This window comes from Mus musculus, chromosome 2 (assembly GCF_000001635.26).
Source record: "Mus musculus strain C57BL/6J chromosome 2, GRCm38.p6 C57BL/6J".
NCBI classification, from domain to species: Eukaryota; Metazoa; Chordata; class Mammalia; order Rodentia; family Muridae; genus Mus; species Mus musculus.
The window spans coordinates 78159877-78185317 of record NC_000068.7 but is presented as its reverse complement, the minus strand read 5'-3'; the positions used below and the strand labels follow the sequence as shown (position 1 = coordinate 78185317).

Genomic DNA, 25441 nt, shown 5'->3' with positions numbered 1-25441 from the left:
ATTTTTTTTTTTACTTTGAAACTGGGGGGTGGGGATTTAATTTGGAAGCTCATTTATTGTATGTATTAATTTTCTCCTTAGCAATTTAATAGAGGGTGTGTGAATATTTAAATCTGAGTCATGTATCCATTGCTGGCATTATGCTCTCTGGAACAATTTCATACTGTAATTTGACTGAATATGTAAATCTCTGCGAATTATGCAAATGCCTATAATGTGAGATACAGACTAGAATTCAGTAAAATTGTAATTCAGGGTATCCTCCTTTTCAACCATTTCAGAGCAATCTGGGACAAATTCTTAGAGCCATTGTGGCTAAATAAATAAAAAAAATAAAGTAAAATAAAGATAAAGATGGATGAATCATGGCAGTAATTTCATGAAGATGAAAACAAGACTAGCTCTACACACTACAGCTCTCCCCTCCTGTATCGTAACTCACCATAGACTCAAAAGCAAATGTGACAGCAAGGCTTGAAGAGTTAGCCTAAGATGTTCTTTCCCTGCCATCCCAGCTTCAGTGGTTCCCACACAGCCTGTTGCCTTCTCCCATCTCATTGCAGATCCCTTGGAGGGAAGATGGAAGGCACTCAGTTAACCCTGAGGAGAGATAATGTGATGCAAGTGTCTTTGTGAGCTCCCTCCTTGAAAACGTTTCATCTTCTTGGGACTAACAGGGCTCCACAAGCTTTTTCAAATATTTCTCTTATTCCAGGATTCTTTACCTGCTACTTCTATACATTCCTTCAGTGGGATGTTCTCCATGGCAACGTGCTGAATCTTTTCAAAGGGTTTTTCTAAAACAGAAACAGACATGTGTCACTTTTTAACTTAAGGTCATTCTAGAGATTTTGTCAGTTTTCAGGAGGATAAAAGATATCCTTAGTTTACCATGCAAAGCCCTTCCTGATCTAGTTCATGGTGGCCTATTCTAAAAAAAAAAAAAAGAAAGAAAGAAAGAAAGAAAGAAAGAAAGAAAGAAAGAAATGAAGGAGACTATTTCCAACTGAGGCATCCAAAATGCCACTATGATAGCAATGTGGTCAGAGATGATAGGTCCTAGGAAATGATCTTTGAATGAATGAGGAAAGAATAGTATAGAAAGTCAGGGTGGAGAGGGGAGTGGGTGAAGAGATAAGAAGGGAGTCAAATCTGTAAACAAGAGTAATCAGGTAAATGAGACTGCTAATTGGAAGATAGAAGATGGTGTCTGGGTTGTGTGATTGTTTTGTTTTGCCTTTTTGTCTAGCTATTTTTTTTCAATAAAGAAAATCACTAGATAAAACTATTGTAATATGTGATGTCTGTTTGCAGCAGTGAGATTGTGTCTAATCTTTGCTCTTCCACTAGAGAGCATAGCATCTCATCATAGCATCTTATGCTTTGTACCAACCCTTCTAACCACTGTTGCTATCTTGAGCGCCTTCTGCTTGTGACTATTCAATGTTTATAAAATTCACTTCCATTTTTATTGTCTAGAAGGGGAACCATGATAGTTCTTGTACTCCATAGTCAAATCAGGTCATACAGTCATGCCCACAGTCATCATTTAATCTATACAAAGTGTATTTTGCAAGCCCCACCATGATGTGTCATGCCCTGTACCTGCCATTTACTCCCCACTCTAACATAACACTCACAGAAAGCTGCAGCAGCTGATTTGTATCTCCTTCATACATAATAATCTCTTTGCTAGAAGATAGTTGTGAATTAATGCAAAAAGAAAAAAAAAAAACTATTGACAGGTAGATAAGCTAAACTCTGGGCAATAATCCCTTTGAGACTCTGATCCTTAAACACCCTACTGTCTAATATGATGAGAAAATAGACATAAAGTCCTGCCAAATATCATAAGCCAAACTGTGCACCGGAGTGAAGTAAGAAGGCATTATGGAATGTAATAAGCTAATAAACCCTGTAAAATGCAGAGGAAGAATTACAACAGGGGCATGACTAAGGTCAGCTTCCTAAATGCTAAGCAATTACCTAGAGTACCTTTTAGGTGTCATTAACAGAAAGCTTCTTTGAGTTAGGACTGGAATCACAAAGGAGTAGAACTCAATGAAATAACCCTGATATCTTTAGTCTTTAATGTACAAATGAAATTTCCATTATTTTATACTATGTCACAATTTTATTAAACTTGCAATTACATTTCATTTTTTGGCTACTAAATATCATGCTGTCATAAAAAATTTTCAGCATTACTAATCCAAAATCAAGATATAATTCTCCTTATATTTTCCAGATACAAAAAAGTTATACACTAATATTATTTGATTATTTCTACAAATAGTAGTTTGTCCAAAGTTACTTATCAAAAGAACACCAAGACATTTTCTCCAGCTAATGCTTTCTAAATTTGTGTAAGGTAACTTTAAATTTTACTTAATAGAAAACTATAGACTCATTGGTGAACTTGTTTATAACAGTTGTCAAAATCTGGATTGTCCAAATATTTAGAAAGAAAAACTTTAAAAAACTGTAGGCATGCACAATATTCTACTATTAAATGTTAATTTAAGTAAAAGGCAAATTCAATGTAGATTTGTTAATCAAATAAAAATGTATCAACATGTTAAAAGGCCAGAGAACTTTCAATTGGTCTTCTGAGTTACAGTAACTGGAAAGGCCAAAGAAAAAAATGTAATGAATCTGTTGAATGTTTATGGGAGAAGAATGAAGGCTGTTAGTATGGTTGACCACATCAGTACAATAAGTATTGATAAACAGGGAAATAAAAACCAAAAAGTGAACAAGTTCATTTTAAAAAGGAGAACAAGCTCAGCTATAGGGATTTGGAGATGGATGTTTAGTAGAACAATAAATTGACACTATGTATCTATGAAAGTGCTTAGATTTATGAGAGGAATTTAGGGAGGAAGTGGTACTTAAGATGAAAAGCTCATGTGTAGGTATTTAATAAGAATTAAAGGAGTGGGAAATAATAAGAATAAGGGGGTGGGGAAAGGATCAGAACTCATAAGCCAGTGAATGAGAATCCATCCAAAAGAGATGAAGTGTAGTTTGCTTTTGTTTGAATATTTTGTTTTGTCTTGGGGAGGAGGCAGGGCAAGAAAGAGTTCATTTAGTTTATACACAATGAATCAGCCCATGAAGGGAATCCAACATAGGAACTCAAACAGGGTAGGAACTTGGAGACCGGAGCTGATGCAGAGGCCATGGAGGAATGCTACTTACTGGCTGTTATCAACATTCTTATATCCCAAGCTCCTACAGAACACCACTAAACTCTCAGCACTAAATAGCTTTTCTATTAAAAATTTACAATTTCCTTCCACAATATTCCCCAAACCACATGGTCAGGTCTGCCATGGCAATACCCTATTGTCCTGGTACTAATTTCTGAAACTACACATGTCTGGATTCCGTAGTCTGCATTGTTCTTGATCGTTATCCCATGGTAGTAACATCTCCAACTGATGCAACTGGACTGCACTTTCACCAAAAGCCTCTCCACAGCTCTCTTCGGGGATTCTATCCCTGCCACACAATGCCAAGCCTCAGCTGTTCTCCATGACCTGTTCATGCCTCCAAAACCAGTACCACCTCTTACACTACAAAGTTCAGCTGTCAGAACAAGATACAACCTAAGCCATGTCTGGAACACAGCTTCCATTTGCTAACTCTCAGGGAACACTTCCTACAGAGCATCACCTCGGTGCACCTGATCTCTTCTTAAAGACCTCTAATCTCTCAGCTCTCAATGACTAGCATCAGTTGTCCCAGCAAAGCAAAAGTTTCACTTTAGTGGTTTTGATGTCATGTAATCACACCCAATTTTTCAGCATAAGCTGACCAAAACCACAGATTCTATAATTATTAATATTATTAAAAACATTTTAAATTTTAACTGCAGTTTGATCATATTCTTTCCCTCCTCCAAGTGGAAATGTAGTTTAAAGGGCATATCTAGCATGAAGTTCACTCACCAGGGGCCACTGAGGGTTTGGATGACACTGAAGATGGCCAGCTCAGTCTTGAGGCATGTTCATTACCCAAGACACCATTTTCCTCCCTGGTGTTAAAAACAAGATCCAGCAGGTGATCCTATATGCTCCTTGTGTTGCTTTACCTGTGAGCACCTCTACGTGATGACAAGGGGCAATGTTCACTGTGGCATTCTAACCCAAGTAAGCGCAAAGGCTGTGAGGTCAGGATTTTTTTTTATTCAGAGAGGCCTTCTGGCAATTATCCTCCTCTAAAAGCATGAGCTGTTTTCCTGGCCAAAGGGCATCTTCCATCAACCTCCAAAACAGAACCATTATTCTCAATCAACTGCTTCCCTAGTGTTAAGAAAAGAAAAGTTGTGTATTAATAAAACTGAGTCAAGACGTTGTAACAAAACCTAAATGAATTAAGAAAATACAAATGTTTGTCTTTCCCTCGCCAAGCTTTTGTTTGGGGGAGGCGGGTGACCAGAAGAAGAAGTGTCCTTTGCAGTCACTTAGCATCTAAGTGACTTTAATCTTCTGATACCCCTCTCCCACCATGTGCTTTATATTTAATGCCAAAGGAATCTAACAGTGCCATCTGGTCTACCACCATACACTCTGGCAACAGCTACCTATAGACTCCTCTAGCACTTTGTCTTCGCAGTCACTAACAAGTGAGCACATAGTCTTTTACAATACTCTCTGACCAATACCAGTTTGTTCACCTGTGCCTCCACGTCAGAAGTGTTGTGCTGTGACTTCCCACTATGCCTCAGAAATCTCTAGTATGCTCTTTCCCCTCCATCTTTTGGGAAATTTGTAAATTTGTATCTACTTTTAAAAAAATCCTTGTTCCAAAATATTCCTAGAAATTCTATTTTTCCTACTGATACTAATGACTACAGTTATTGGGACCAAGCGCTGTTCCAGGACAGCACATTTTAAAATGAGAACAATTAGTCCTCTTAATTAAGTGGTAATAAAGGCAAAAATGGCTCTCTCCCCAGAAGTAGAGAAAACTGTAGAACTCTGTTACAAGAAGCAGCAAATAGTCACTTAAAATTGTATGTACCCAGGGGCTTTGATTGGTAAAGTATTTGCTATCATCACATAAATGAATAAATAAATTAATTAATTAATTTTAAGTAAAATGAAAGCCAGTGGGTCCATTATTTTGTTGGAAAAGTAGCATGGTAGGCTTGATAGGTTAATGAAATCTCTGTCTCTAGAACTGGTAAGCAAACAGAAAGCTACTCTGTCTTCAAAGTAGTCTTAACCTCTTAGCTAGAGATTGAGATTCCAGGAATCAAAATGCAAATTCAAATCCCATGTGTGGCTCCATTACAACTTCACCCAAGCTTCCAAGTTCAAGGTAAAGGGGAAGGATGAACTCCAACAAGTATACAGCACTGGCTCCCGATATTGTGATCATCCTTTCATGGATGGTTGCATTCTCCCTGTAAGTACACAACTCCTGTCCCTGTCCCAGGAAGAAATGTGGAAATGGCCTACCCTGACCCACTTACCTTTCTTTCTAAGACTAACCTCCCACTAACTGCGTTTACTTATAGACTACATCCTACATGCTACAATGGTGTAATTACTGAGCATTCTAACAGGCTTCAGATTTTAGAGCTCCATCAACAAAATCATGTGCAAAACAATCCATATGTTGATATAATTGGTTCTGCCTCTTTGTCCATATAACCTAGCACAGTTGAGGGTTTGTAAGCAGTCATTGTCTCTACAATAGAGCCAGTATAAAACCAATAAAGTAGAAGTTTGCAGAACTTTAACAGTAAAGATTTCTATTATTTTATCTTCTATGTATATCCCCTCTTCTTTTAGAAAAGTAGCCCATAGATTACACACAGACCTAGTATAGATGAGGTGCTTACCAAAATAACCACCAAATTCTTTTTAATTTAAAATGAATGGCAAGAACTGAATGTTATTTTTCCCATGAAGCTATACAAATGGATAAACTTGTAGCTGTCGCTCGTGAGGCTGTGCCAGTGCCTGGCAAATACAGAAGTGGATGCTCACAGTCATCTATTGGATGGAACACAGGGCCCCCCAATGGAGGAACTAGAGAAAGTACTCAAAGAGCTGACGGGGTCTGTAACCCTATAGGAGGAACAACAATATGAACTAACCAGTACTCCCTGAACTCGTGTCTCTAGCTGCATATGTAGCAGAAGATGGCCTAGTTGGCCATCACTGGGAGGAGAGGCCCTTCGTCTTGCAAAGATTATATGCCCCAGTACAGGGGAATGCAAGGGCCAGGAAGCCGGAGTGGGTGAGTTGGGGAGCAAGGCATGGGGAGAGTATAGGGGACTTTTGCGATAGCATTTGAAATGTAAATGAAGAAAACATCTAATAAAAAATGCTTAAAAAATGGATAAACTTGTTCCTAGCACCAACTCTTTCAAAGCTCTCAGCTAAGTAAGCTATTGGCATCAATAGGAATCCAGCCACCTCCTGGCAATCTGTTTACAGTGTACAATTACCTTCATAGAATAAGTAATATTTTGCACCTCAGAAGATATTTTTCTTCAGTTATCAGCCTGATATGTTAGCCCAAAGAACTTCAGGCAAATGTGCAGAACTGACAGTATGCTTAATATGACTTATCAGGGCATGAACCCTAACCAAGAAACTTAATCTACCGTTTAGTAGTGAGCAACAGTGGGCTTTTCTTCCTTAAATTCATTAATCTTATCACATCATTTCTAGGAGTCAAGGGAGTAACCTTTTAAAAAGTCAAATACACAGCTTAGTGGACAGTCATATTTGTAAGATGGAGCAATACCCTGTAGTACGATAGTTTGTGAGTTAAGGGTCACACTACATGATGCTGGTTTTCCTTCTCTAGCTAAAATTCATTAGTTGGATAAATAGAAATGTAAAATAAGCTATTTCTCTCCTCATTGTTCCCACCAGCAAAATTTTGCTTGCCGTCTTCACATCTTTGGGATCAGAGGACAGAGATCTTCATGCCTGAGAAAGGAATTCTTCTACAGCATGTAGATCCAAACTCGTGAGGAAGGAAGGTCATTTGTGAAAGTCAGCAGAAAAAAAAAAGTGTACTGAGAGTGTGAGTGACTGACTTCAACTCTCAAGAGAAGAGTGTGGCTGACTGGCAGAATTCCAATGCGACCCATCAAGTTTCCAACCCCTGATTTGCACCCTGCATAACACTTTTATGCCTTTGGATGAAAATAAGACCCATTAATATGTTATAATCGTGCTTCTTATTCAGCTACATTTTTTAAAGATTCAGCTGTAGCTGGTTAAAATAAGATTATAATGTTCACTAGCATCCCATGACTGTGACAAACAGCTTTAAAAAAAATCTTTACAAGAGGAAAGATTTGTTTTGGATCAAGGTTTCAGAAGTTTCATTCCAAGGTTTTCTGGCTTTCTGCAGCCTGTGGTAAAGCAGAATGGGAGAGCAGAAAAATCCTCTGACAGAGGACAGCTGTGCAAGTCATGGAGCTATGAGGCAGGCTAGGACAAGAAAGGGGAAGAAGTGAGAACTATCCTCCCAATTACACCACCAGTGGCACAGTTTCTTTAGCTAGACTCTATCTCCTGCTTCCATCCACTCCTGAGTAATACCACTAAATTATTAATCCATGAGCAGATCACTGACTAGACCTCATGATACAGTCATCTATCTCTCCCCGAGTCCATCAGCTGACAATCAAACTGTGGGGGTTTCTGAAATCAGAACAACATGAAAAAGGGATCACGATAATGAATTCAATAGACACAAATTAATCAATAGATACAAGTTAATAAAGTAAAATATAACCAAGGTTTCAGTGATCAGAAAATATAGAATGGAGTCAAAACTATACAGGCAGAGGAAAAGACATGTTCTTATTTCCTCAGTAAACAGACAAGGGATAAGTACAGACATGCCCAAATATGAAGACAAGGATAGAAGCAGCATTTACCCCTTCCCAAGTACATACTGCACACATTGCCAAGATTAATACACCAGATTTTAGAAAGCAACATCCCTTTACTTACATAGATCTGAGTCCTGGCTAAACATAAATTGAATTCACACTCATGAATACTGGGAGTGAGGGATACAGAGGTGAGGGAGAGACAGAAATGGAGAGAGAGAGACAAAGAGACACAGAGAGAGACAGAGAAAGACACAGAGAAAGAGAGAACCGTAATTTACACAATTTTCAAATTTCATACTGCATGAAAATTGTGCCAGAAAGTGGCTGGTATACAGGAACGTGGATATATATACCTAACTGGTATACAGTAACCAATTAGGGTTACTTTTGCTGTGATAAAACACCATGACCAAAGATACTTGGAAGGAAAGGGTTTGTTTAATCTTACACTTCCAGGTATCAGTCCATCACTGAGAGAAGTCAGGGCAGGAACTCAAACAGGACAGGAACCTAAAGGCAGGAACTGTTACAGAGGCCATGGAGGGGTGCTGCTTATTGGCTTGCTCCCCGTGTTTTGCCAGCCTGCTTTCTCATAGAGCCTAGGACTACCAATGAGGGTGACCCCACCCATAATAGACTGGACCCTCCCACATGAGCCATTAGTTAAGAAAATGCCCTAGTGCCTGCAGCCCAATCTTATGGAGGTGTTTTCTCAGTTGAGGCTCTCTTCTCTCGGATGACCCTAGTTTGTGTCAAGCTGACTTAAACTAGCTAGCATAGAGGGGAAAGTAGTGCACAAATGTTGCAGTGTCTTAATATTCTAGGAAATTATAATTTAAACAAAGCATTACTCTAACTTGGTTTAATTAGAACAATCAAATTATGATTTCTTAAAGGGGGCATAACTAAGGAAATGCATTAAATGCCATGTAGTCTTTAATGGTCACTTTCAAAGCTCTTAGCTAAGCAGTCTATCAGCAAGCCTCTGAGTGCATGAACATTGCCTGTCATCCCAAGCCTCAATGTTGCACTACGATGTCATACCATGTACCAATTTAACTGTTGCTCTCCAAGAATCTCTAAGGTCAATAGCTGCTATATACTCATCCCTAATAATAATAAAATTGGCTTGTATTAGCAATAACTTACCCTGTATCACATATAGAGTGTTAGAAGTTTAATGGGGAGTAATACTTACCTTACCTAATTCTCATAATTCTAGAAGAGAAGTGTTATTATCTACATTTCAGGGGAAACCTGCCATGTACTTTGCTCAGTGTTACACTATGAGAAAGGAAACTCAGAGCTCACAGCCTTCTAACATGTAATTCTGTGCTTCCAGCCACAAGTTGATGCCAATCTCTGACACTTATCCACCTAGGAAAACATCTATCCAACTCAACAAACATTCATCAACACTAGCATCTAAACATATTTTTCCCCAGAAAAAGTCTTCCCCCTGTAGATTTTGCAAATTTCTCATGAATGTAAATCATCTGTCTACATAAAATGAAATTTTTGATTATTTTCTGACCCTTATACTTTCTTTTTTGAAAAAAGACACTGTGAAGTCTACATTTAATTTCAATTCAACCTTAGTTGAAAAAAGGTTTGCTGCTCTCTTGAGTACCACAATTCCTTGTATGGAATTGCTGACCTAGTTTTAAAGAGGGATAAACTCACATCCCTCAAATGTAGTCTTCAGGGAGCGAACAGAGTTATTGTTCGTGTCCCATTTATATGGAATGCTGACCTTTCAGAAGAATCCATTGCTTATTGTAAATGTTTAATGAATAAAAATAATTGAGCTCATACACTGCAACAATGATTCATGTTGCGTTTTCTGTTTTTAAATACCACATTGAATACCTAACCTAAATTCAATCTTAAGAACTTGGCTCCATGATTTGGAAGACAAAATAATATACTCTTAAGCCTACATATCTTTAATCCCAAAAATAATGTTCGTGGATAAAAAAAGAACTGTATTAACACTAACTGAGGCAGGGGAAAGCACATTCATTATGTAAGTGTATTATGCTAAGCAAGTGTACACTACTGACCAGTGTGTGGATGACTCATAAATCGGGACTTTTTGCTCATATGATATGTCAGTACTAACACTAAAAAACATTTACTGATTAAAACTACTGCGATTATAGCACGTGCTACTTTCCTGGGTAATCTTATATGCATTTCACTGATTTGAAAGATGTCTAGAGAGCTACTAAAGAATGCCTCTGAACAAATCTATGTGAGCACTGTCAGATAATTGGCATGTACATCAGGGAACAGAGAGAGAAAGAGGCCTCTGAATGTGCATAGCACCATCCAATAGGTTATAGGTGGAGGGTGGAACAAAAGCAGAAGGGAGGGAGAAGCTAGATCACTCTCAAACTTGATTTTTCTTGACTAACTGTGTTTTCTGTCTTCACCACTTTAGATATCAAATGCTACTAAACCCAGAACAAACATTAATGGATCTCTAAGGAACCCCTAGGCTTTCAGCCTTAGACTTGGGGAGCATCATTGATTCTGAGGTTGGCAGCTTATTGGACTAAGCAGGCACCACCCACAAACTGCCATTGTAGGACCATCCTGTTTGTGCATACACATGCATACATACACATGTGATACACACACACACACACACACACACACACACACGAATATATAGAGATAGATTGATATAGGTATAGATATATATTCTATTGGGTCTGACTCTCTGTCCTTCAACAGTGCCCTAAAAATAGTTACTTACAAGATTCAGAATCAGAATTTGTTCATTGTTTTTTATTGGATATTTTATTTATTTACATTTCAAATGTTATCCCCTTCCCCAGTTTCCCCTCTGCAAACCCTCTATCCCATCTCCCCTCCCCCTGCTTCAAAGAGGGTGCTCCCCCACCTACCCATCCACTCCCATCTCACTGCCCTAGCATTCCCCCACACTGGGGCATCAAGCCTTACAAGGGCCTGTCCTCCTTTGATGCCAAATGGATAGTAAATTTAGAAATTGTTTAAAATATACCATAAATGACAAATACTAAATAGTAAATATGGTTGGAATTCCCCCCTCTTTTTTTATTAGTTACTTGAGAATTTTTTATGATGCATTTTGATCATATGACCCCTCCACTACCTACCAGGGGCTGCAGTCTTAAAGAAAACAGTTCTCCCTCTCCCCGTAGCAATCCAATGCCAATAACTCCTGAGATAAGGGTGGGATTTCATCTCTACCTCCCCTCCTCATGCTGGAATTCTGTCCGGCCTGAGACTTCATAGGTCATGTGCATGCTGTCTCAGCCACTGTGAATTTATATATACAGCTGCCTTGCTATGTCTCGAAAACAATGTTTCCTTGTAGTCATGTGCCACTGTGACTCCTACAGTCCTCCCGACCCTGCTTCTACCGGTTGTCCTTAAGTCTTGGGTGGAGAAGTATCATGCAGGTGTCACATTCAGGGATCAGCACTTCCCAGCATCCTGTCCTTTGCCCCTTGATCAGGTGTTGGTCTGAGATAAGTGCCACATGCTATGAAAAGAAGCCTCTCTTATATGGGCACTAACTAATCTTTTGAATGGAAACTTCAAGATACTGGGGTTGGAGGGAGAAATTGAAGAAGATACCATACAGAGAGAACTCCCATGCTTGTGGGTTGATGTAATTATTATATTGCAAAGATGGCCATCATGCCAAAAGAAATTTACAAATTCAATGCAATCCCCATGAAAATCCCAATGCAATTCACCACAGAAACTAGAAATAATAATAATCTTAAATTTCACACGGAAACATATAAGACTTGGGATAGAAAAAAAAAAATCCTGAACAATAAAAGAACAGCAGGAGAACAGCTAGAGGTAGCTCCATCTCAAATTTCAAGTTATACTACAAAAATAAGATAGTAAAACAAGCATGGCCCTGGCATAAAAACAGCCTCATGACCGATGAAATAGAATTGAGGACTCACACACAGGTCAGTGAATCTAAAGGCACCTACCTGACGTTTGACAAAGAGGCAAAAAGAACACACTGGAGAAAAGACACCAACTTCAACAGATGGTGTTTTCTGTCTGAATAGCTGCATGTAAAAGAATAAAACACTATCTTTATCTCACACCCTGCACAAAACTGAACTCTAAATTGATCAAGAGCATCAATATAAGACCTGATACCCTGATTCTGATAGTGTAGACATATCCATTTAGTGAAAATCAACATAAAACAGTGACTACCATGGGTTAAATAAGAGCTTTAAGTCAAACAAAATAAATACAAATGGCTCAGCAAGTGGGAGTATTGGTGCATAAGCATCACGAGCAGAGTCTAATTCCTGGAGCCCACATAAAGAGCCTGCTGCCCTAGCTTGTATCTGTAATCCCAGAAACCTTGCAGCCAGACGAGAGGGAGAGACCAGAGAACTGTGCAGAAGCTAGATTGGAGAATGGACAGCAGTTAAGACGATAAGAAGGACCTGACTCAACAGGGTGGGAAGAGAAACCTAAAACCTGAACGTTTTCCTCCCCACATGCATGCTGTATACAACACACACACACACACACACACACACATATGCAAATTGATGATGATGATGAAAAATAAGAAAAATGTTTCCAAAATGTGAAAATACATTTTTAAAAGTATATATTTAATTGCAAGGAATGAAAATTTGTAAACAAGCTTAATGAAAATGGAATTTAACACAAACATGAGCATGAAAGTTACAAAATTCTATACTTTCGAAGTTGAAAAAAATGTAAAAATAAAAATTCAAGATGTTATATGAACTCTTCCCAAATAATAAAAACTGAATATTCCATAAGTATTTAACTTGAAAAGCACATTTGTTAATGTAGATAAAACATTCATTTTTTAACACACTACAAGTTGAACAGCAATGTTTAATAACACTTCTGATTTGGGCTTTCAAACCCAATGACCACTGTTTGAATGACACAACTAAGTCTAATAGCTTCAGCATACATATTCTTAGACTATTTTCCAAATAACAGGTAAAAATAGGAATACAGAATTTAATCTGCCCATTTCTAAAGTCTTTTGTGGTACCCTAATGGATTATTTCTATTGTGGTTCAAAAACTAGCATTAAATGGAATTTATATTAAATTGGATTTTGTTAGATAGGCTCATAAAATATTAATTTAAAATTATTCTAATAACTTTTAAATATGTTACAAGTACATTTCTAATGCATAGCCATCCAATTATATGTGTATAGTATTCATATATACTACCTCATAAAGTCATATTGAAGCATTATGGGTATTTTATTTTTTGCTTTTGTAAATTTCTTAGTTTTTTATTCTTTTTCTTGGAAGGTAAAACTCCTTTTGTTTTCCATGGACCTCTGACTGTCAGGCCTCAGACAAAGGATCATTTTAAATTTACTGATTTTAATCTTCGGTTTTCTCTCTTTTCTACAATTCCATGTTTTATTTATGTGTCTACTTCGTATAAAATACATACTTAGTGATATAATTAGTTTTCAGCTGACTTTAATCAGTAATTGAAAGTCTTTTTTACCCCTTTTCTACAGTCCTTCAATAGTTAGAGAAACACATGCACAGACTAGAAAGTCTTTATTACCAAGGACTGGTTCACAGTGACTGTCTTAGTCTCCAGCCTTATCAGACTCCATAAGCCATCCAGAAACCTTATGCAGAATCCTCCAGATAGCAATAGTCCTTCTGTGTGCTCCTGGACATGTCAGGTTAGTATGGGGGCTGGAGAAAAGTAATGTTAGTGTTTCTTAACTGATCACTAGACTTATTTTGAATTGATTTTCTGTCTTGGAATAGGAATATTATAGAAATTTGGGTGTTCTTAGATTTCAAAGTTTGTGGGGCTCAACTCCATGCTATTTCTATTAAGAATGTTTCTGTGAGTAGAAATGCCACCAACTAAAATGTTGCCAACCAAAGAGAGTATCTAGTACCTTTCAGATTATCTTCATGGGTGCTCTAAGGAGAGGGAGAAATGTTCTCCAGCTCTTATCCTCCGGAGTTTATGTTCTAGCTCTCTGCGCAGAGCTGATGCTGTAGCCCCACTTCCAGTTTAATCGTGCAATAATATAAAGTATGACTTGCTTACCTTTAAGCACACTTTGAAACTGTCACAAAACTAAATCTAAAAGTTACACTCAGTTGTAGAATGCTTAAAAAGCATCATTGCTGAAAATTTCTGATGGAGAGATGTGAGGTCAATATTATGAGGACAAGTGCATTGAGGATATAGATCAAAACAAGACAACTACAGACTAAACTTCTGGGGTATCCTGCGTTGAGTCAGGAGGAAAGGACCTAGCTAAGTGCAAGGGACAAATCAGGAGCTAAGTGCCCCAAGCTATGTGTGACCGACCAGATTGAGATCACTGTGAACTAAGAAATACAAAACCTTCAGAAGGAGATAGCAAAGGTCTCTTCATTAGCAAGAGTGAAGAACAATTATTCAGAACAAAGATTGGCAGTAGAACAGATGCAAGGAGATAGAGAAAGAAGAGGAACTGTCCTTGGGGTAAAATAGGAAAGCAATATGATAGGAAATATTACATGTTAGCAAAGCAGAAAGCCTTCAGGGTAAGAAAGATTAAAAAGTGATAAGGTACTGAATTTCTGAAATAGTTCATCTTTGATCATTATAGGGGTCTGTTCACCTAGAATTCTTGAGCACTTAAAACATGATTCAGGAAGCTGCGAAGCTGAATTTAATTTTGTATTTTAAAGTACTTTTACTTGAAATAATTATTCGCACCTAGTCTATGGGACATGACAAGTTTATGGAGATGCAAATGACTTGCTCTGCCTGATTAAAATGGGCTGTGTTTCTCTGCCATCTGACCTCCTGCAAAAGAGCCCAGGCACACTGCAGGATGCCCTCAGAATGCAGCTGTTTCCATTGAGCAGCTGACATTAGTCATTTTCCCTTTATTTCTGTTGGCAGCTACATTCATTAGGATATAAGATGTGAGTGCCACAGGAATATGTAAGATTTAGAATGCTGTATTGGTGAACATACGGTTCTTGGGCTCCCCAGAAGGTCTTTTTCACACCTCCCACCTTATATTACTCAATTAACACATTGACAGAAGATAGGACTTTCACTGCCTATCACATGCATACCTGAAGGTAGGCATGGACGTAGTCCTTGTGCATGCCTGGAATCGTGGAAAAGAGGATTGTGTGGAGAACTGGAAGTATTAAAGAATGGCAAGGAATAGAAAGCAGTAGATAGGAAATGGATCTATGACACACCGTCTACAGAGCACGCTACACATCCTCACAGCAGTAAAACAGTGTTCCTCACACGTGCAAGCATCCTAGCATTTCTGCTGCACATAACAGAAGGCATTCTCAAGAAGAGCCTGGACTCTTTGGTCTTAGTAAACTGGATCTTGGCAAGTATCTCTTGCTTTTTGCTCCAGACAATGTGACATCCAGGCCTGATATTATTGTTCTTTGCAGATCTCAGAAGGCTTGGATTTCTAACTCAGAGTAAGAACAAAGAGCTGAACTCTATGAATAAAAGAGATGGTACATCTGAGAAGACTAAATTGGCTATGAGGAGATGTACATGCAGCCATTTCCCTTTATAGGCTCACTTTGAATGAAAGGCTGATTCCAAATAACTTGGGAAAAGGTAGAAGGACAAGTGTGGTTCGCAGTTCTGTAATACTATAGCCCCAAACATAGAACCTGACCCATAACTCACATGAATAAACATGAGTGGAAGGCCAAACCATGGCTTCCTCAGCCAAAACTGGACATTGTTCTAAAACAGTATTGTCAGGTTGGACGAAACTGTAACAATGCATGTGGTCCATCTGTCATGGATTTCTCTAAGCACACATGAAGATTAGGTAATGCAACATGCTTTTGCTGTCGAAAGTAGAGCACCAGTTCCTGCCAAGAACATGAAATACACACAATTTTCCATCTTCCCCCTCACTAAGTATGACTGAACACCGTGGGGAAATATATATATATATTGAAAGCCTTAACAAGACTCTGAAAGTTCAAAGGAAGACTACCCAGCTAATGTCCTCAAATCTCAAACAATGGCATAGCAGTAAGTTCATTGGACCCTTCTTACCTCTTTAACACCAGTTGGAGCTAAAGAAACTAACCAACTAGAAATATCCAACAAATGCCTTCTTTATCTAACCAAACAAGAAGCAAGACAAAAGTTTTAGGTAATATTTCTTTTTTATTTAATTGATTTTGAATAAGGAAAAGATAATGCATTTATGAAATGCAGTTACTGAATTCCAGAGATATTTAATTAAACATGTTTCCTGGGGTGTTTTTTACATTAAGACATAACTACACCATTTCTTTCCCTTCCCTTTCTTCCCTCTAACCGGTCTCATAACCAACAGCAACACCCCTACTGCCTCTCCAATTCATGCCCTCTATTTCTTGGTGATTATTACATATGTGTAAATGCATAAATACATAAATAAATCTGCTCAATTCATTGCAGATAAGCTGATTAATTACATATTAAATTCATCCATCAAAAGTTCTATAATTAGTAAGTACGTTCAGGAAGTATAAAGGATAGGAGATAAATATATAACAATTAATGGTATTTTTATATACTAACAAACATTTGAGCACACAATTTACAAACTCTGTGAGTATGTGTGTGTGTGTGTGTGTGTGTATGAGTGTGTGTGTATAAACCTAGCAAACATAAAGAATTTTTAAATACTATTGATAATGAGAAAGGAGAACAAAGGAGATCTAAATAAATAAAAAGACATATCTCGGTCACCTATTAGAGCATGTGACAGACAATGAAATGCCTGTCAAAATCTCAAGTGTTTTTTTCCAGCTATTAACACCTGCTCTAACTTTATGTTAAAAGACAAAAGGATCAAATTGGACTAAAGGACCTTATAAAAGAATTGACTGAGAGAGACATCAGTCTCTCCAGTTTCAGGAATCACCTACTGCAGAAACCAGGATCATGTGGTATCTTTGGAAGGCTAAACACCACATCAGCAGCACAGAGGAGAAATCAGAAACAGCCCCACAGAAACGTGCTGACTGATTCCTGGCAAAGATGTCAAAGGAATTTAAGAGAATAAAGCCAACTTTTTCAAAAAGCGGTGTTGGAGTAGTTGGAAATCCATGGGCAAAAGGAGAACCCTATCATAAGTCTCACCCTCCATGTGAAAACTAACTCAAAAGAGAATATGGATCCCCGGGTGGGGCAGTCTCTGGATGGTCCTCCCATTCATCTCAGCTCTAAACTTTGTCCCTGTAACTCCTTCCATGGGTATTTTGTTCCCCATTCTAAGGAGGAACAAAGTATGCCTGACAAATACAGAAGTGGATGCTCACGGTCATCTATTGGATGGAACACAGGGCCCCCAATGGAGGAGCTAGAGAAAGCACCCAAGAAGCTGAAGGGGTCTGCAACCCTATAGGTGGAACAACAATATGAACTAATCAGTACCCCCAGAGCTTGTGTCTCCAGCTGCATATGTTGCAGAAGATGGCCTAGTCAGCCTTCATTAGAAGGATAGGCCCTTGGTCTTGCAAAGATTATATGCCCCAGTACAGGGAAATGACAGGGCCAGGCAGTGGGAGTGGGTGGGTTGAGGAGCAGGGACAGGGGAGAGTATAGGGGACTTTCGGGATAGCATTTGAAATGTAAATGAAGAAAATATCTAATAAAAAATTGTTTTAAAAAAAGAGACCACGGTATACATACAACATGCCAAGCTACAGTGGTTAGGAACATCTCCAGCACCTGGAGCTGAGTGGATACTCGGCTTTCACATTCAAAGCACAACCACTTAAAGGAAACCCAGTAAATTAAAAACTTTCACATTTTAAAGCCTCTTTTTGTAAATGGTCCCTATCAGTATATAACAAGCTATAGAGTCAGAGAAAATATGTACAAAGCACACAGGTGACAAAGGACCAGCATTTAAAACCTATGATAAGCCTCAATACACAGCCATAACACACAGGTGATCTAGCTGGGGAACATGCAACACACGTGAGACACTTCCCCAGATACGCAGATTCAAATAAACAAAGGGAGAAGTTTAGCACCCTAGCTATTAGAGGTTAGAAAGTAATTACAATAGGAGAATTATTGGGAGGGTTTGAAGGGGGAGAGAGAAGGGGGACATTTTAATTTTAAAAATATGTACAAACAAAAAGTTAAAAGATACTAATGTGGGGATACCAAGAAGCTGGGTCTGGTAGCTTCCACCTATCATCCCAGATCTGAAAGGCTGAAATAGGATTGCAGTAAATTTGTGACCACTCTTGAATACAGAATGAGTTCCAGGTGAGCCTGGGTCAAGTGAGACCCTGTCAAAAACAAAAACAAAAAGCCTCTGGCATTTGGTCCTGTGAAGGCTCTATGACCCAGTGTAGGAGAATGCCATGGCAGGGAGGCAGGAGTGGTGGGTGGGTGAGTGGGGGAACACCCTCATGGAAGCTGGGATAGGGGTGGGGGGACTGGGGTGGGGGTGTCAGGGGAAACTGGGAAAGGGGATAACATTTGAAATGTTAATTTTAAAAAATCCAATAAAAAAAAAGCCTCCGCCATTCCAAATGCTAATGATGGCATAGAAATCTGATTAACACATTTATAGAGGTAATATAAAATGCTACAGCTCCTCTTCCAAAGAATATTACACACCATTACTTATAGACATTATCCCAGAAAAATATAAAGAAGTATATTTACCAGCAAAGCTGTACACAAGGTTGGTATCAACTTTATTCATATAGGCAAAATGTAGGAACAGCCCACATGAGCACTGTGGTAACCTCTCAAACAAACTCCCCCCCCCTTGGTTTTTCGAGATAGGGTTTCTCTGTGTAGCTCTGGCTGTCCTGGAACTCACTTTGTAGACCAGGCTGGCCTCGAACTCAGAAATCTGCCTGCGTCTGCCTCCCGAGTGCTGGGATCAAAGGCGTGCGCCACCACACGCGGCTTACTCAAACACACTTATCAATCAGTGTCATGTCATACTACCCAGCTATAAAAAGGAAGGGTCTTTTGGCACATGCAACAGCAAATTGCTAGATGCTCATGTTGAATGGTGAGGGATATTCATGAAGTCAGAAGTAGAAAACATGCTTGAGATTGTCATGGGGGGCAGGATTGGGGGCCTGTGTGATTTAAAAGGATTCTCTGTGTTGATAGAAATATTCTGTACCCTAAGACTGTTGGCACCATTATCCTAGTTTTGATATTATTCTCTAGAGTTTCAACGATTTTTCCTATTGATTAAATTGAATAAGGAAAACACAAGGCTGGTCTGTAGTATTTATTACAACTGAATATGAATTTGCAATTGACTCCAAATGAAGAGTTTAATTTAATAAATCTAGAGAACTGAAGAAGAAAAAATGCAGCCGAGCGCAAGGGACGCTCAGGGTCAAGCCGAGAGCTCCTCTGTCTTCATACCGCTTTTACCACCGTCTGACAGGTGCATTGGGAGATGCAAGCACACAAAGCGGAAGCAAAGACACCTTTGACTTTAAGACAGACGTCGGGGAGATTCAGAGTTATAAGAAACACATTGAGGATCAGCGTAAGAAAAAGCTTGGCGGCAGGAAACTAAAGAGTGTGCAGCTCTAGCACGGGTCACCTAAAGAGCAGAGCTGCCTTGTAAATGTGTTCAAGCAGAAAGCGTCCTGCAAAAGGCCTGACTGTGTTTAGAAAGGATTGGACCTCGTCCGGCATCACAATTTCAAATGTCAACAGAAGTCTGTGAGTGAGCGTGAACCAGGAAGGCAAGCTGGGAGAGAGAAGAAAGGTGATGGTGACGGACCGGGGCCGTGGAAGACTGCAGAGGCCATCTGCCACTCAGCCCCGGGTGAACATAGCCTTGCAAGAATGCTGACCAGGTGAAGCTGAGCCTGCACGTTTCCAGGACAAGGGCGAAACGCAGTGTTTGTGGGAAATGCTATGAGATCTAAAGCCATGCAATTTTAATTATCTAGTAACAAACGGTTTTCATTATGCATTTTTTTGCCTTTCTAATTTCAAACAAATTTTATAGTGATATGTCATCACAGGTACATGGCTGTTTCCATGAAAACATCTTGAGAATACATATTATTAGCTGTTTTATACAAGGTCTCACTATGTAGCCCAGGTTGGCCTGGAACTTACTATGTAGATAATCCAGGCTAGCCTCTAACTCACAAAGATACATATCACACCACAGTCGCACCCATTGCCTCTGACTCCCAACAGCTAGAATTAAAGATTTACAAGAGTTTATGTCTTATTTGCTGCAATTTGTGCTTGATAATAATGTTACAATTAGAACAGTCTTTCTGGTCAGGTAAAGTGGAACACACTTTTAGTTCCAGTTCTCAGAGGGGCAGAGGCAGATGGATCTCTTGTGAATTCAAGGCCAGCCTGGGCCTACCATAGTAAGACCCTTGTCCCAAAACAAAACAAAAAAACAAAGAAACAAAAAATCTAGCATTTTTTGTTCGGTCTTGAATACAATGTCCTCCCACTTGGAAGGTGCTTTATAAACATTTCCATTTTCTTGAAACATATATCATCTTTACCACACAGCCAGACAGGTATTTATATGCCTCTTTGTTCAAGTCTACTTCATGAGAGTGTTTCTCTTCTCTAACATGATTGGAAGGTTTTGAGGAAAAGTGCCAAGTCTTGTATTTTGCTCCTCTGTCCTAGGTATTGCTTATCACCATTAGTGCCACACACTAACCTAAACATAGGTAAATAAACATTACTAAGTTTTGCTTCCCACCAGACCCTGTGTCAGATGAGGGGACGCCAGATACCTCTAGCCTAAAAGGGAAGTGCTGGAAGGCTCGGGTTCTACCATGCCTGGACTTTCACAAGGACTTCAGACTCTTCCTGCCTATCAGCCAGCCTTCCTGCTTGAGTTGTCAGCACCAACCTTAGCCCCCAGAAGCTTTCTAGCAGGTCTGGTTGACTTGCAAAAGGTAATAAATGTATCATTCAAGCTCTGTCCACCATCCATTTCAGGTAACAGCTGCCTCTGCAGTATAAGGCAGCCTAGACAATATGGCCAAGAAGGCCAGGGAGGCGCTTTCCTTGCCCATCTTTCTTTCAACTTCAAGCAGATGTTACTTCATCTACTATTTCTCTGGTACTTTGGGAGCCCTCTGAGTGGCAGGCACAGTTCTCCAGCTCCAGTGGAGTAAGATATGATAAGGCAGGTATATCTGACACAGAGAGATGCAGTCATACCGAGGTACTGAGACCATCACGGTTTCCTCTGAGCCAGCACACACTGTGATTTGAGTTGGAAATACAGTCTAGTGTTTGAGAAAAGCATAAAGTTACCAGAACTCAGATAATTTTGTGCTGGGGAAGAAAGAACACACACACATACACACGAACATGCACACACACACACACACACACACTCACACGTACACATTTACATATACAAGCATATATAAACACTTCTTTTGCCCATAAAAAATGGAAATATTTAGAGGTCCATCTTTAAGATCTCTGACAACCAAGCATCATCCTCTCTTAGACAGGTAGTAAAGACAATGGGCAGGCGGCATGGCTGAGGCCTGGCCAAGCTTTTATTGGAGCCTCTCAAGGCAGGAACCTTTGAATGCACCCACCATTCAGACATGATAGAAGATTAAGGTGAGAGATTCACTAATTATCCTGAGTTTGGACACAACCCATAGTGTGTGTGTGTGTGAGTGCACAAACGCGCACGTGTGTAGGTATATATGAGTGGGTGTGGGTGTGTATATTTGAGTTGATGTAGCACCTTATGCCTCATAAATGTGTGAAAACTACAAACCAACCATTGTTTTTAAACTTTGAAACCTGCTTTTGGGAATTTGAAGTTCCACAAGAAGAAGTCCGAGAATTGAATCTGCCTTCACAGCTGTCCACATGCCCAGAGCAGCAAGATGTTCTGCTGTCCTCTGGGTGCCCTCTGGCTCATCCCTGGGCTCTGAAATCTTAAAGGTCGGCATTTTCCCGTTCACACTAGAGCTGTTGTGTCCTGTGCTCCCTCCCAGGAAACTTCATCTCATCTCCTTTGATTTCTCTTTGATTCCATCAGATTTCACACCTTGCACTTCCTTCACCCAAACAATTACTTCTTTTGTACCTCTTCATTGATGTGGACTCATTTGGTCCTATTGAATGTGTTGTTCTGTAGAAATTTTTCAGTGACAGAGAAGAGAGAGAGAGTCCAAAAGGCTTCTGTCCTACTGAGTATTTCAGCTTCTGAGCTCAGTTCTAAGGACACACACTGCCCTGGGAATGGCTGGCCGGAGTCCTGCAGTGACCACATGTAAACCGCAACACTAGAACAATCTTCTCAGATGCCGAAAGGTTGCAGAGCAGCACAAAAAAAGAGGCATGCTCTCTAGTGCCACATGTCACCTTTAGACCTGAAAGAACAAAGGTTACCAGCCAATAGACAATTTCTATCAAAGTGTAGTTCCTGGCTAAATTTCATTGTGTTAGATGTGAGTCCAATGAAAGCCATAGCAACAGCATCAAATGATTTCCTTAATACTTTTCTTCAGTCTAAGACAAGCTTTTTCAACTAGACCAGTCCCTTAACTTATCATCTTCATCTACCCCTTTTAAGCCCTGCAGTGTATTTTCCAAGAACAAGCAAGAAATAGGGAGAGGGTTTTAAACCTATCATAAAGAGACACCCCTCCTCAGCATTGCTAGATTCTGCCTGTTCTTCAATGAAGAGTAGAGCCGACATTTACTAACTCTTAACCCGTTCACTCTTATCACTCTGACCTTGTCTGCCACTCTCTTACCTGTCCCTTTATTCCAAAAATAACAGTCTCCAATAACAGCAAGCTCTTACAGATGTTGCCCTAGGAAGTGGTAAGACCCATTTTTGGTTTTTAGACAGGGACTCAAATGTAATCCTGGCTAGTCTGGAACTTGTTATGCAGGCCCCATTGGCCTCAAACTCAACAGAGATTTGCTTGCTGCCTCTGCCTCTGCCTCTGCCTCTGCCTCTGCCTCTGCCTCTGCCTCTCTGCCTCTCTCTCTGCCTCTCTGCCTCTCTGCCTCTCTGCCTCTCTGCCTCTCTGCCTCTCTGCCTCTCTGCCTCTCTGCCTCTCTGCCTCTCTGCCTCTCTGCCTCTCTGCCTCTCTCTCTGCCTCTCTGCCTCTCTCTCTGCCTCTCTGCCTCTCTCTCTGCCTCTCTGCCTCTCTGCCTCTCTGCCTCTCTGCCTCTCTGCCTCTCTGCCTCTCTGCCTCTCTGCCTCTCTGCCTCTCTGCCTCTCTGCCTCTCTCTCTGCCTCTCTGCCTCTCTGCCTCTCTGCCTCTCTGCCTCTCTGCCTCTCTGCCTCTCTGCCTCTCTCTCTGCCTCTCTGCCTCTGCCTCCTGTGTTCTGGGGATTAAAGGTGAGTACCACCATGCCAGGCTTAAAATACATTTTTCACAAAATAATTGCAATTCAGTCACACACAAAAAAAATCAACTACGGTATATTTCCTAAATCTGGATTCTTGGGGACTTTAACATTCCATAGAGGATGCTCAATATTAACAGAATAAAGGCAAACTGTAAATTCTCCAAGTGTGTTTGAGTTAGAGCGTAGATGAAACATTTGGGGAGTCTTTCTTAATTGCCTTTCACTTTAGTGAGACTCAACTTTGTCCTGAGACCACAACTGTTGACTCTCAGTTATGACAATATAAAATATTGTCCTAGTTCTTTGACTTGGTGTCAACATTCCATCCAATTTATGTCAGTCAGTCAGACTCTCTCCTGGATCTGGAGGTGTGGTTGAGAATATGCCTCTGTTTAGGTTCTGGGTCATGCTTGTTGGTCTCCTAACACTCATTTTCAAATCTTTATCTCTGAAGACCTAGCAGCTAGACCCACACCTGCAGTTTGCTCCATGAGACTTAGCCGAATTTCTTATTCTTCGCCTAACAAGTAATTTCAGAGATGCACCACCTGGATTCCCTCAGATATACTTGCTATCCAGCTGTGGCAAGTGCAGCCATGAGACAGCTTCCACTGTCAGCCTCTTCAAGGACTACCATGGATTTGGGCCAGCAGGCTTCTGGCAATGGCCCTATAATGAACCCTCAAAGAAATAGTACTTGGTCTAGAATGTTCTACCAGTTGACCAACGTATGCCAGCTACATATTACAATCTAGCTTTATTTTTCAAACCTGATTCTGCCTCCAGCCTCTATTATTAAAATTACAAGGGTTGATTCTTAATTTATACCAAATAAATATCTAAATATCATGTCATCACCTGGTCTGAAGACTCTACCTGTAAACTCCTAATGTTCCTAACATCAATGTCACAACTGAGAAACTAAGGAGCTGGGGAATAAGGCAGAAGGGGCGTGGGGGAGTAGGACTGGCCTGCCTGCCACTGAAGCAAGGCTAAGAACAGTAATGGGCCCTCAGCAGACCATGGGCTTGTAGTATCAGGTAATAACATTTTAGAAGCTAATTTGCCTTTTTAGGACTTTCAGCTAAAATATCTTCCAATTCTCACTCTCAAAGGAAAAAAAATTCTTTCTTCATTTTAACCTAATTCTTTTACAAAAAAAAAAAAAAAAAAAAAAAGATCAATTCTTTAACCAATAATCAGAGCATATTTTAGGTTCTGAATGAGTACCTAGGAGACTGGTCTCACTACATCATGTATTTTTTAAATGTGTCACCTTGCAGATTATATATTTGCAGCATTCATTTGTAAAACATTTCCTTTCCGCTATATGCACTTAAGGTTTAAAATAAGTTAATAAGAGGTAGTCAGCCCTCTGTTTCAAGAGATGATAAATTTATTCTTAATACTTCCATTTCTGGATGTTACTACCACTTAGAGTTTGAAATGATCCAGCCCTACTTTATTATTTTGTTTTCTTATTCAGAGAGAACTGCCTTTGATCCCTGTGCTTCTAGTATCTAGAAGACACCTTGGCTGCATCCACAGTCACACACAAGCACCTCTTTCCTTTGCCTAAGGGTGAAAATGGCTTGTGCTTTGCAAATCCCCTCCCCCCTTATTCCAGAGTGGCTTATGTCTGCACTAAGCCCATTCCACTTGGCCCCTTATGAGCAGTTCTGCATTCCAAAGGCTGCTTGTTTGAAAATTCATGAGCTTCTCAATGATGCAATTCCTTTTTTGGCTGCCCCACTGCTCAGTTGGTTCAGACAACAAGATGCTTAGGGAATGGATAATTTTTTCCCTTTAGCTGCCAAAACCTAACAGAGGGGTTGGTATTTTATAGCTATTGTGGAATTTTCAGAAGTTTGGAAAACAGAGGATTTTATTTTTTGTTTTGTTTTGATATAGGACATTTTGACAATGGCTTTGGCAGCAATACAGAAACCTCCATGCTTGTGAAGCAGGATAACATTTGCAGCCATCTGGCTTCCATGGAGCACCCTCCAAGTGGGATAGATACAAAAACAGTGATAATTAGGGAGGTTAAAATGACTTTCCCACTGGTTTCTGAGCGGAACTCTCCAGTGCCCAGGATCCAGGGCCGCGGAGAAGCTGATGCCACTCTATTAGCAC

General features: G+C 39.8%; 1 long non-coding RNA gene across 1 annotated transcript in view; it reads right to left on the bottom strand.

Moving 5' to 3' along the window:
• The window catches only part of 4930440I19Rik (RIKEN cDNA 4930440I19 gene), a 143254-nt gene that overhangs the window by 9113 nt on the left and 108700 nt on the right, over window positions 1-25441 (bottom strand). Inside the window, exons 3-4 of the long non-coding RNA NR_108098.1 lie at window positions 726-797; window positions 443-600 (exon numbers count right to left, since the gene is read on the bottom strand). This is a non-coding gene — a long non-coding RNA (RIKEN cDNA 4930440I19 gene). The remainder of the gene's footprint in view (window positions 1-442; window positions 601-725; window positions 798-25441) is intronic.